The following is a 9,439-nucleotide window of genomic DNA, read 5'->3' as shown; positions in this document are numbered from 1 at the left end:
AGGCACAGGCAGGTGGTGACAGGCAGTGTGGGGAGGGAGGTCCCTGCCGCGGCTGCTGCTATGGGCTGGCTGGGCAGCAGGGACCAGCCCTGGGGGAAAGATTAGGAGCTGCTCAACCACCATCCAGTACATCCCCTTTTCCAGCACATCCTGCTGTATCCAGCACATCCCCTGTATCCAGCCCCCTTCCCAGCCCAGAAGAGCCCCAGGGGGTGCCAGTCTTGTGGTCAGACTCCCCCCGAGGATTAGACCCCGGGGCTTGGGAAGGCTCTGACTACTGAGCAGAGACCATCCAGCCCTGGCTGAGTGCTCGAGGGGCTGGGACACAACTGGGAGGGTGCTCACAGTGGGGTGTAGGGCTCTGACCCCACCTTCTCACCCATGCCAAGGGACTGCCGGCCCTGGCAGTGGTTGGGCTCTCCCCCAGCCCTGGCCAAAATGCTGCCATGTGCAACTCTGGGGCAAGCCCAGGTGCAGCCGAGATGGGCTTTCTGCCACATGGCTTCTGCTGAAGGTTTCCGAGCAGTCCCGCCTGCACCCTGGCTGCACCCTGTAGGGCTACACCCACCACTCTGCCTGGCTGTCCCTGGAGCCACAGCCTGCAGGGACCCTCCTGGCCATGAGAAATGAAGCAGGGCTCTCCAATCCCATGCCCATCATTGAGCTATCCTGAGCTCTGCCCACAGTGGGGGACAATGGCCCAGAAGACTACCAGACCAAATGGCCACCCACCAAGCAATCTTATTGGAGGAGGCAGCTGGTGGACACCAGGGACACACGGACACCACCGTGGCACTCAGGAGGGGACAGGCATGCTCCCTGGCACCCCTCAGCATCACACAGCTGGAGACAGGGCAGCAGTTGACAATGACTGGAGAAGCATCATCTCACAGCAAAAAAGCTGAAGAACTAAAGGAATCAGACATCACACAACGTGTCCGTGTTGCTTTCCAGACTCCCAGCCACCTTTCAGAGTTCTCTTACTCCTGCTCCACTTTCCTTCAGGTTTGACTTGGGAAGATGAAGGACAACAGCGTATATGACTCCTAGGATGTCACACAGTGCAGTAATGGGAGGTGATGAATCAGTTCAATGTCACCAAAGTCAAAATAGACAAAATCAGTAGAAAAATGAGTGCACTGAGCCTATGAGACCTCAGATGACACTGAAGGCCCTCACCCTCCACCACAGGGGCCATCGGAGAAACGAGGTTTCCAGGAGGGTCAGAAAGATCTGGGAGAAGGAAAGGAGTTGAATTCAGACAATAAAAGTGCAAAAATTAATACAATTAAGGAGGACAGAGGTTGTCACAGACATCTCATGGTCCTGTACAAACCTCTTCATGGCAGCACTAAAGAGCATCTGAGGGAAACCAGCCATGATACTCATGATGGTGACCCAGCACGGTGAGTTTAGCAATAGCCCCCACCCCTTCTTAGGGCACTTCCTCACTCATGCAGGCAGCAAAGCTGGGGCTAGCGCCCCAGGAAGATTGGGCACTGCAAGCTCACCGCATTCCTCAGGCTATCCTGAGGCTTCACCCAGAGATGAGCCCATCCATGGGCTCCAACCACAGCCCCAGCAAGGCAGAGGAGAACCTGTCAAGTGAGTAGCCTACAGGTAAAGGCCAAAATCCCCCATCACAGATGCAGATGTGCATCCTGGCAGGTCACTGGAGGCTCCAGCCCAACCAGCAGCAATGAACCATGGCAGGGCAGCTATGGTGTTATCTGGCCAAGTCATGGGATAGAGATCCCCCAGCTCCTAGTGACTGTCCCAGGGCTGTTCCCTTCCCCTGGGGAAGAAATTTCTTCTGGGACCCAACCTGAACCTTGCAAGCTGTTGTCCTCCATCACATCATCTGGCACCACTAAGAAGGATTTGACTCTGTCATCTCAGTTGTTGGCTGCTCTCAAGCCCCCTTCACCTCCTCATGACCACACTACCCCAGCCTAGCCCCTTCCACCTCTCCTGGTGCAATGTGGGCCAGCTCCATGACCATGTTGATAGCCTACTTCTGAGCCTCTCCAGTTTCTTCACATCTCTCTTGAACTGGAAGACCCACATCGAGACCCTACTGGGTGGAAAGGCAGCAGCTTAGTTCAGGTGGCTTCCCATGCCTTTCCCAATGTCCACCACTATAGGCTTTGCCTTACTCTGGAGAAGAGCAACAAAAAGCTGATGTTCAGCCTGAGGTCCACCATAGCCTCCAGGTTCTTTTCAGCAAGGTCCTTCCAGCTCAGATGGGTCAGATGCTTCTCCAAGAAATGTCCTATGATGCCACAGGCCATGAAGGACATCACTATCACAATGGACCAGGCATTGCCACACCTCAGCATCACAAAGGACTGATTTTTCCACATACTGTGACCACATATCTCTTTTCCAAAGATCCTGCCAGGGTTTGCAGGCTTTCCTCCCATCGCCACACTTTGGTCATCTCTGACTGACAGCACCCTGTGGCAGGCACCAGTGAGGGGGCTTTGCTTAGAGGTCCACAAATCAGCAGGGGCTGAAAACCATGAAACAATTTCCCTGCAGGTGTAATCCCACCAGAAAGGATCATGCATAGCATAAATGGACTTGCTTTTCATAGCTGCTTTCCGCCACTCTCTTGGACATATAGAAACCTTTGACCTCAAAGAAAGACCAGCTGAACCCCATCACAGGAGGAAGTTGTAATGTGGAGCAAAACCAGCTCTTCTGCTCACCCCCGAACAGACAGGTCAGAGGTTTTTGGTGGCTGTGTGATGGCTTCACTGAGGACATTGCGTTGCCTTCCATGGACAAGGAAAAGCAGTGGATGAAGCTGGCAGGAAATGCTGAGGTATAGTAGGGCCTGCCCAGTGGCCACTGGCTCTCCTCTCCACCAAGACCTCAACCAGGGAAAGCACAGGAGCGTGGAGGCACTTATGGAACATCCTCTGCTCTAACAACACTGTAACACTGCTCTTGTTCCCATTTCATCCCAATTTCCCAAAGTGAAGAAGGAGCTGTTGGGTTGGACAACAGCAGATTTGTTTTGGCTTGGCCAGTGAGCAGCAATAAAAGCAAAAATGTTGCCAACAATTCATTTCCTATTTCAGGCCCTACCAAAAATAAACTTGGAAAGGAAACTCCAATGAGAATTAAATGTGCATGAGACAACAGGGTCCCAAAATTCTATAGGAAATGTCTGTGTCAACACTCACTGGGAGGGCATATGGTGGTATCTGGGGGATTCCATGCTGGATGGGGGACTGGAGGCTAGGGGAGCTCCATCAGCCCCATCAGTGGTACAGGACAAGCCAGGGTAAACACAAGAAGGACCTGGAGCTGTTGGAGCGAGTCCAGAGGAGGAAACGAGGATGATCAGAGGACTGGAGAAGCTCTGCAATGGAGACAGGCTGGGAGAGTTGGGGTGTTCAGCCTGGAGTAGAGAAGGCTCCAGGGAGACCTTAGAGCACCTTCCAGTGCCTGAAGGGGCTCCAGGAAAGCTGGGGAGGGACTTGGGACAAGGGCAGGGAGTGAGAGGACAAAGTAATGAACTGAAACTGGAGGAGGGGAGATTTAGGTGAGATATTTGGAAGAAATTCTTCACTGTGAGACCCTGGCCCAGGTTGCCCAGGGAAGCTGTGACTGCCCCATCCCTGGAAGTATTCCAGGCCAGGTTGGATGGGGCTTGGATCAACCTGGCCTGGTGGGAGGTGTCCTGCTACCAACCCTGAGTACCAAGAGCACCTTGAACCAGCACCTGCAGCATTTCTGTGGGATGATGGAGCTCTTGGAGGGTGTTTGCACCCTTTTCGCCCATAGTGGCTACCAGGGGTGGCTTTGTCACTGCAGCCTTTTCCTGTGCCTGAGATGCCATGAGACACAAGAGTGCTGTATATATATACTAGGAGTATGTAATTTTTAATATATACATACACACACACAAATACTTACATATACATATATAAAAATATATTTACACTCCTACGCACTCCAGAAGTAAATTATTTCTTGGGCAGATATACTTCATATATGCACACCTAGACACACTCTTTCCTGTATACTCCCAGAGTATATCATATGTATACGTATAAAGGTATATAAACATATAGATATATATTTTACATTTATATACACATTTTTATATGTCTACTTATTTTAATATCCATCTATGCATGTATATGTGTACATATATGCACATTTCCACACGTACATATGTATGTAAGGTCCAGTAGCTGAAGCGAGCATGGCCAGGCTGGGCTGAGCCTGTCCCCACTCCACAGCACCCAGGTGCCACCCCCGCTGCCACCAGCCGGTGGCAGTGCCACCCGGGCACCTCCTGACACCCAGGGACTTCGTCTGTGTGAAGTGAATCCAACACGCACCATGCTGGGCATCCCCCAGGGGAGCTGGGGTGCAGGGAACAGGCAGGGGGTCCACAGCATGGTGGGAGGCATGCAGGGGTGTCCAGAGGGGATCTGACTTCCCTGCACCAGCAGCAGCTCCGGGCTCTGCCAGTGGGAACAGGCACCTCCCTAAAGCCATTTTGTCCCCACTAACAGCCCCCCAGGGCTGGGCAAAAGGCCACGGTCCCACTCCCTGACCAGTCCTGGGGCAACCCTTCAGGTGGGCCATGCTGAAGGGTGAGCTTCAGCCTACAGTTGTGCCCTATGCTTTTTGGGGTTTTGATGGAACCCTTCACAACCTGCTAACCTTCCAGCCCGAAGGATGGGGTGCACACGAACATGCAGTTTTGGGGGGCCAGGGCAATGCTGGAGGGGCTGCAGCTGGAGCCCCCTACTCAGCAGCCACCTGCCCTGCCAACATGCTTCAGCTCCATTTGAAGGGTCCCTCACCCAGTGGATCCATGGAAACATTTGTATGCCATCCAAGGCACCAATTAATCCCTCACTGTAACAAAGTGCAGGAAGCCAAGAGCTGAAGCCCGGCTGTGTTCAGGGCTGCAGACTCATTTCTAGCACACAGAGCCATAGCTGAACACACTCAAGAGCCTTTGTTCAAGCCTCTAGAAGCTCTGCCCAGCATAATTTTGGAAAAAACCCTATTTTTGCATTAGGGAAAGCAGGAGTGCACTGGAATCCAAGTGCTCAGAGCAGGAAAGGCAGAACACTGAGGCCGAAGGAAGGCTGAGGCACCTGCACTGCCGTTTCCAGACACATTCCCACATGCCAGCCTGGCCATGGTGGGTCTGTGGGAGCACAAACCACATGCCATGTCCTTGCTCTGCCAGGGCATGGATGTCACCAGGGGCCAGGCCAGGCCTGGCTGTGGCAGAGGCTGCCTGTCCCCAGCTGCACAGGCATCAGTGGCTACAGGCTGGGTGCAGGGCTGGGGCCTGCAGTGGAGGAGCAGAGGCTGCTGTGTTGGGACTGTGGTCGCCCAGTGGGTGCTTGAAGACCCTGAAGAAGTCCTTAGGGGAAGGGAGTGTGGCCTGAAGCAGTCCCCTGCTAGTGTGGGGACTGCTGGGGAGCAGCAAGATGGGCCCCCTGGAGCACCCTTAGCCCAGCAGGCAGGCCCCACAAGAGGGGGTCACTGCCCCTGCCCCAAAAATCAGGCTGCTGAAATAGAGGAGCAGGGCTGGCACTCAGGCAGTGCCAGGCCGAGGGATGGAAGGGGCTGGCTTCAGAACCAGCTGTACCCCTGGCAGCACACTGCACCCTTTGCATTGTTTGCAGCCCTTGCATTCACAGCATTCCTTGCAGCCGTCTGTAGCCTTGCATCCTTTGCATGCCTTGCAGCACACTGCAACTTTTGCATCCTTTGCAGCCTGCTGCATCCCTTCCATCTCTTGCATCCCACTGCACCCTTTCCATCCCTTTGCAGTCTACTGCAACACTTGCATCCCTTGCAGCCTGCTGCAGGCCTTGCATCCTTTGCACCCTTTCGCCCTTGGCTGCAGCCAAGCCTGCACACTTTTCTCTCTCCCACTGTCTCCCTCCCAGGCATGAACACCCTGCAGTGACCCAACAGCACCCACACCAGCCAGCTGGGAGACCTCACAGCATGCAGGGGAAGCAGTTCTCATCCCATGCCTGGGCTGGCCAGGCAGGGCTGCACAGGCAGGACTGGGTTGTCCATGGGGTGGTATAGACCTGTCACCCAGTGTCAAACAGACCACCCCCTATGCTCTGTGGGGACCGAGCACCTGAGGAGCTCCTGGGCTGCTAAGCCACAGAGAGCATGAATTCACCCTGACTGAGAAGCTGTAGATCCTCTCAGTGATGGATGCACAGGCAGGACACGTGTGTGCAGCATCTCTTCCAGTCCCCCAAGGATGCCCAGCCCAGACAACCAAAGCCTGGCCATGTTTTCCAACACATTTCCAACCGTGCATTCTCCACCCAGGAGGTCAAACCCATCTTTTCCAGATCAGTAGCCCTCACTCTGCCAGCTATGTTGGCAGCTGCTTGGGAAGGGATCATGGAGTTTTTACCCGGCATCACCAAGAGCCAGCAACCACCTCAATCCAGATCTTATTTTAGTTGCAGCTCAGATATTCCCGTTCAGATATTCAGCTCCAGAGGCCACAGTGGGGGAAACACATTTACTCCACTGTGTTTAAATTGGAATAAATCTGGAGAGCCTGAGGCTGTGACGCTCTGGTGGTCCCGCCACAAGCTGCTCTTGCCCAGGGGACAAGTGTCAGAGGTCAGACACAAGGTTAAAGTGGCTAAAAAAGGGAGGGAAGGAGGCTGGGGTCGAGTGGCAAAGCCACTGAGGTGGGTGACCACATGCCCAGTGTAGTACAGGGGTGGGGGAGCTGGTGTTGGAACCCCTTGCCCAAGGGTGCAGGAGGATGGTGTAGCTCTTGGAGGTCCAAGGAGGAGCTGGAGAAGGCTCATGGAAACCATCTAAACTAAGGCAGGTGAGGAGGGCAGGATCTGGCCCTGAGGGGAGGCACCCCCCCAAGACCTGGCCCTGCAGGAGGTTTGCTGCCCCAGGAGTGGCCTTGACTCCATCTTTAGCTCAGGGAGCAGCTTGGGGACCAGCTGGGGACTGAACAAGTGCTTGGGCAGAGCTGCTGCTGAATCCCTGGCTTCAGCACGACCGACCCAATCCATGGCACCCATGGTGGGATGTGTGCCAGCTCCCCAGCCCAAGCCCCAGATGATGCCACCTTGTCTCCTGCCCCACTAAAAGCAGCAAAGCCACTTTTGGTGCAAAAGCCGCAGTGAATCAGCTACTTTTTATGGCAGCTGCTTGCCCAGTGACACCATGCTCGCCAAAGGCTGAGCAGCTCTGGGGGTAGATCCTGGCCCCAGTGATTCAGAGCCATGGTGACCTGGTGGCTCTCCCATGGGGACACAGCACTCAGGCAGCCATCTCATGCTGATAGGATTGCACTCCAGTTTCTGTGTATGGTTATTGCTGATTGTCATGTGCTCCAGTTGCAAAAATGAGCTGTCCTGATCCATGCACATGGGTGCCCTGCTCCCATCTCTGCTCAACTCAGGGTCCAGCAAGGCCATAAAAATGCTGGTTTTCAGAGTTTCTGAGCATGCAAATATGCCCTTTGGGGGAAGGCAGTTCCAGGCATCCCTAAACAGGAGCTCTTCCCCAGTCCCTCTTGCCTGGGCAAGCTCCACAGGGGGGATGGCAGGGTGGGGAAGGGCAGAAGGAGCTTCCTTGTTCTTTTGTCTCTCCATAGGTTAATCCCAGACATCATAAGCCAACTACAGGGCTGTTGCTGCTCTGAAATCCCAGGGTCCAGCTGCTGTGATCTCCTCCTGGGTGCCAGCAGGTCCTGGGGAGCATGGGAAAGGCCCATGCTTTCTCCTCTCACACTACGCCACCTGAGCTGCTTGTGGTACCACTGCTGACACCATCACCTGCTCAGGAACTTCCCACCCCAACTTGATCCTGCACCCCAGGAGCCTCGTGTACATCCAGACATATCATGATGTGCTCCCTGCCTGGACCACCTGGGCCATTACAGACCGTAGGAAATCCCTGAGTCATCTACACTCCCCAGCTCCAGTTCCCATGTGTGCCACCTACCTGCCTCTACCGTGCTCACAGACACAACCTCTACCATGCTCCCTCCCCAGCAGGAGTCACAGCTGTGGTTTACCTCATTGAGCTCAGAATCATAGAATTGGATCTTCTGGGGTTGGAAAAGACTTTTCAGATCAAGTCCAACCATTAACTCAGCTCTGCCAAGGCCACCACTAACCCATGTCCTTCAACACCACATCTACATGGCTTTTCAATCCCTCCAGGGATGGGGACTCCATCACTGCCCTGGGCAGTCTCTGCCAGGGCCTGACAACCCTTTCCATGAAGAAATTGCTCCTAATATCCAAACTAAACTTCCCCTGGCACAACTTGAGCCCATTTCATCTTGTTCTTTCACTTGTTCCTTGGGAGAAGGGACCAACCCCCCTCCCTCCAGCCTCCTCTCAGGCAGTTGCAGGGAGTGAGAAGGTCTCCCCTCAGCCTCCTTTTCTCCAGGCTAAACAACCAATGTGCTCCTTGTCCCTCTGTCCCATGGCACTCGTGCAGGACCCTGTGGAGAGCCCTGTTCCCCAGCTCCATCCAAACAGAAAGGTCACCTTGAATCCCTGCCGGCATCCCACCGCATCCTGGCCCGGCACAAAGGCAGCACGATCCCCGGGCAGAGCCAGGCCAGCTCCCTGTGTCAGACACTCCGGTCCGGAGATGGGTCCCCCCAGAGCCCGGCTCGGCCACCGCCGCCAGGCAGCAGCGCCAGGGGCCGCCGGGGAAGGAGCAGCGCATGGATCCACATCTGGGAGCGATTGAGCTGGAGCAGCGCCGGGAAGGGCGGAAGCGCAGAATTCCCGCCGCACAAAAGAAGGGAGAGGAATGTCCGCGGCGGAGCCGAGGCCCCGGGGCCCCCATCCCGCCGCCGGCTGGTCCGTGACGCCTTCGCTACGGGATGCGACGGCACTGGATCCAGCCCTGTGCCTGCACCGGCACTGCTGCAGCTGGGGAACCTGCTGCCCCTCCCCCGCGCTGAGCGCCCCACCCCGGGCTGAGCCCCCCACCCCAGGCTGAGACCACCTCTCCCTGGACTGAGTGCCCCTCCCCGGGTTGGACTTCCCTTTCCCCAGACTGAGCCCCTCCGCCCTGGCTGTGTCCCCCCTCCTCCCCAGCCGCCCCCCTTTCCATGCAGAGGTTCCCCACAGCTGCTGTGCACAGGTCTCATGGCCAGGCCATCCCTCCCAGCCTCAGCCATGGTCTGTCCCGTCCAGTCTGGTGCTGCTCAGGGTCAAGGTCAAGACCCTGCAGCTCCGAGCCTGGGGTCAAGACAACCCTCCCCACACCCAGACACCAGGCTTCAACTGCACCTTGAAACGGCCCTGGGAAGAGAACAGAGCCCCAGTGAGGTGGGGAAGGTGGCAAGATCAAGGCAGGGTCTGCTCCATGCCATGACAATGGGGATGTCATTCTTGGACAGGAACAAGGCAGGCTGTATTAGATCCTC

This window comes from Apus apus, chromosome 16 (genome assembly GCF_020740795.1).
Source record: "Apus apus isolate bApuApu2 chromosome 16, bApuApu2.pri.cur, whole genome shotgun sequence".
NCBI classification, from domain to species: domain Eukaryota; kingdom Metazoa; phylum Chordata; class Aves; order Apodiformes; family Apodidae; genus Apus; species Apus apus.
This window is presented reverse-complemented; position numbering follows the sequence as displayed.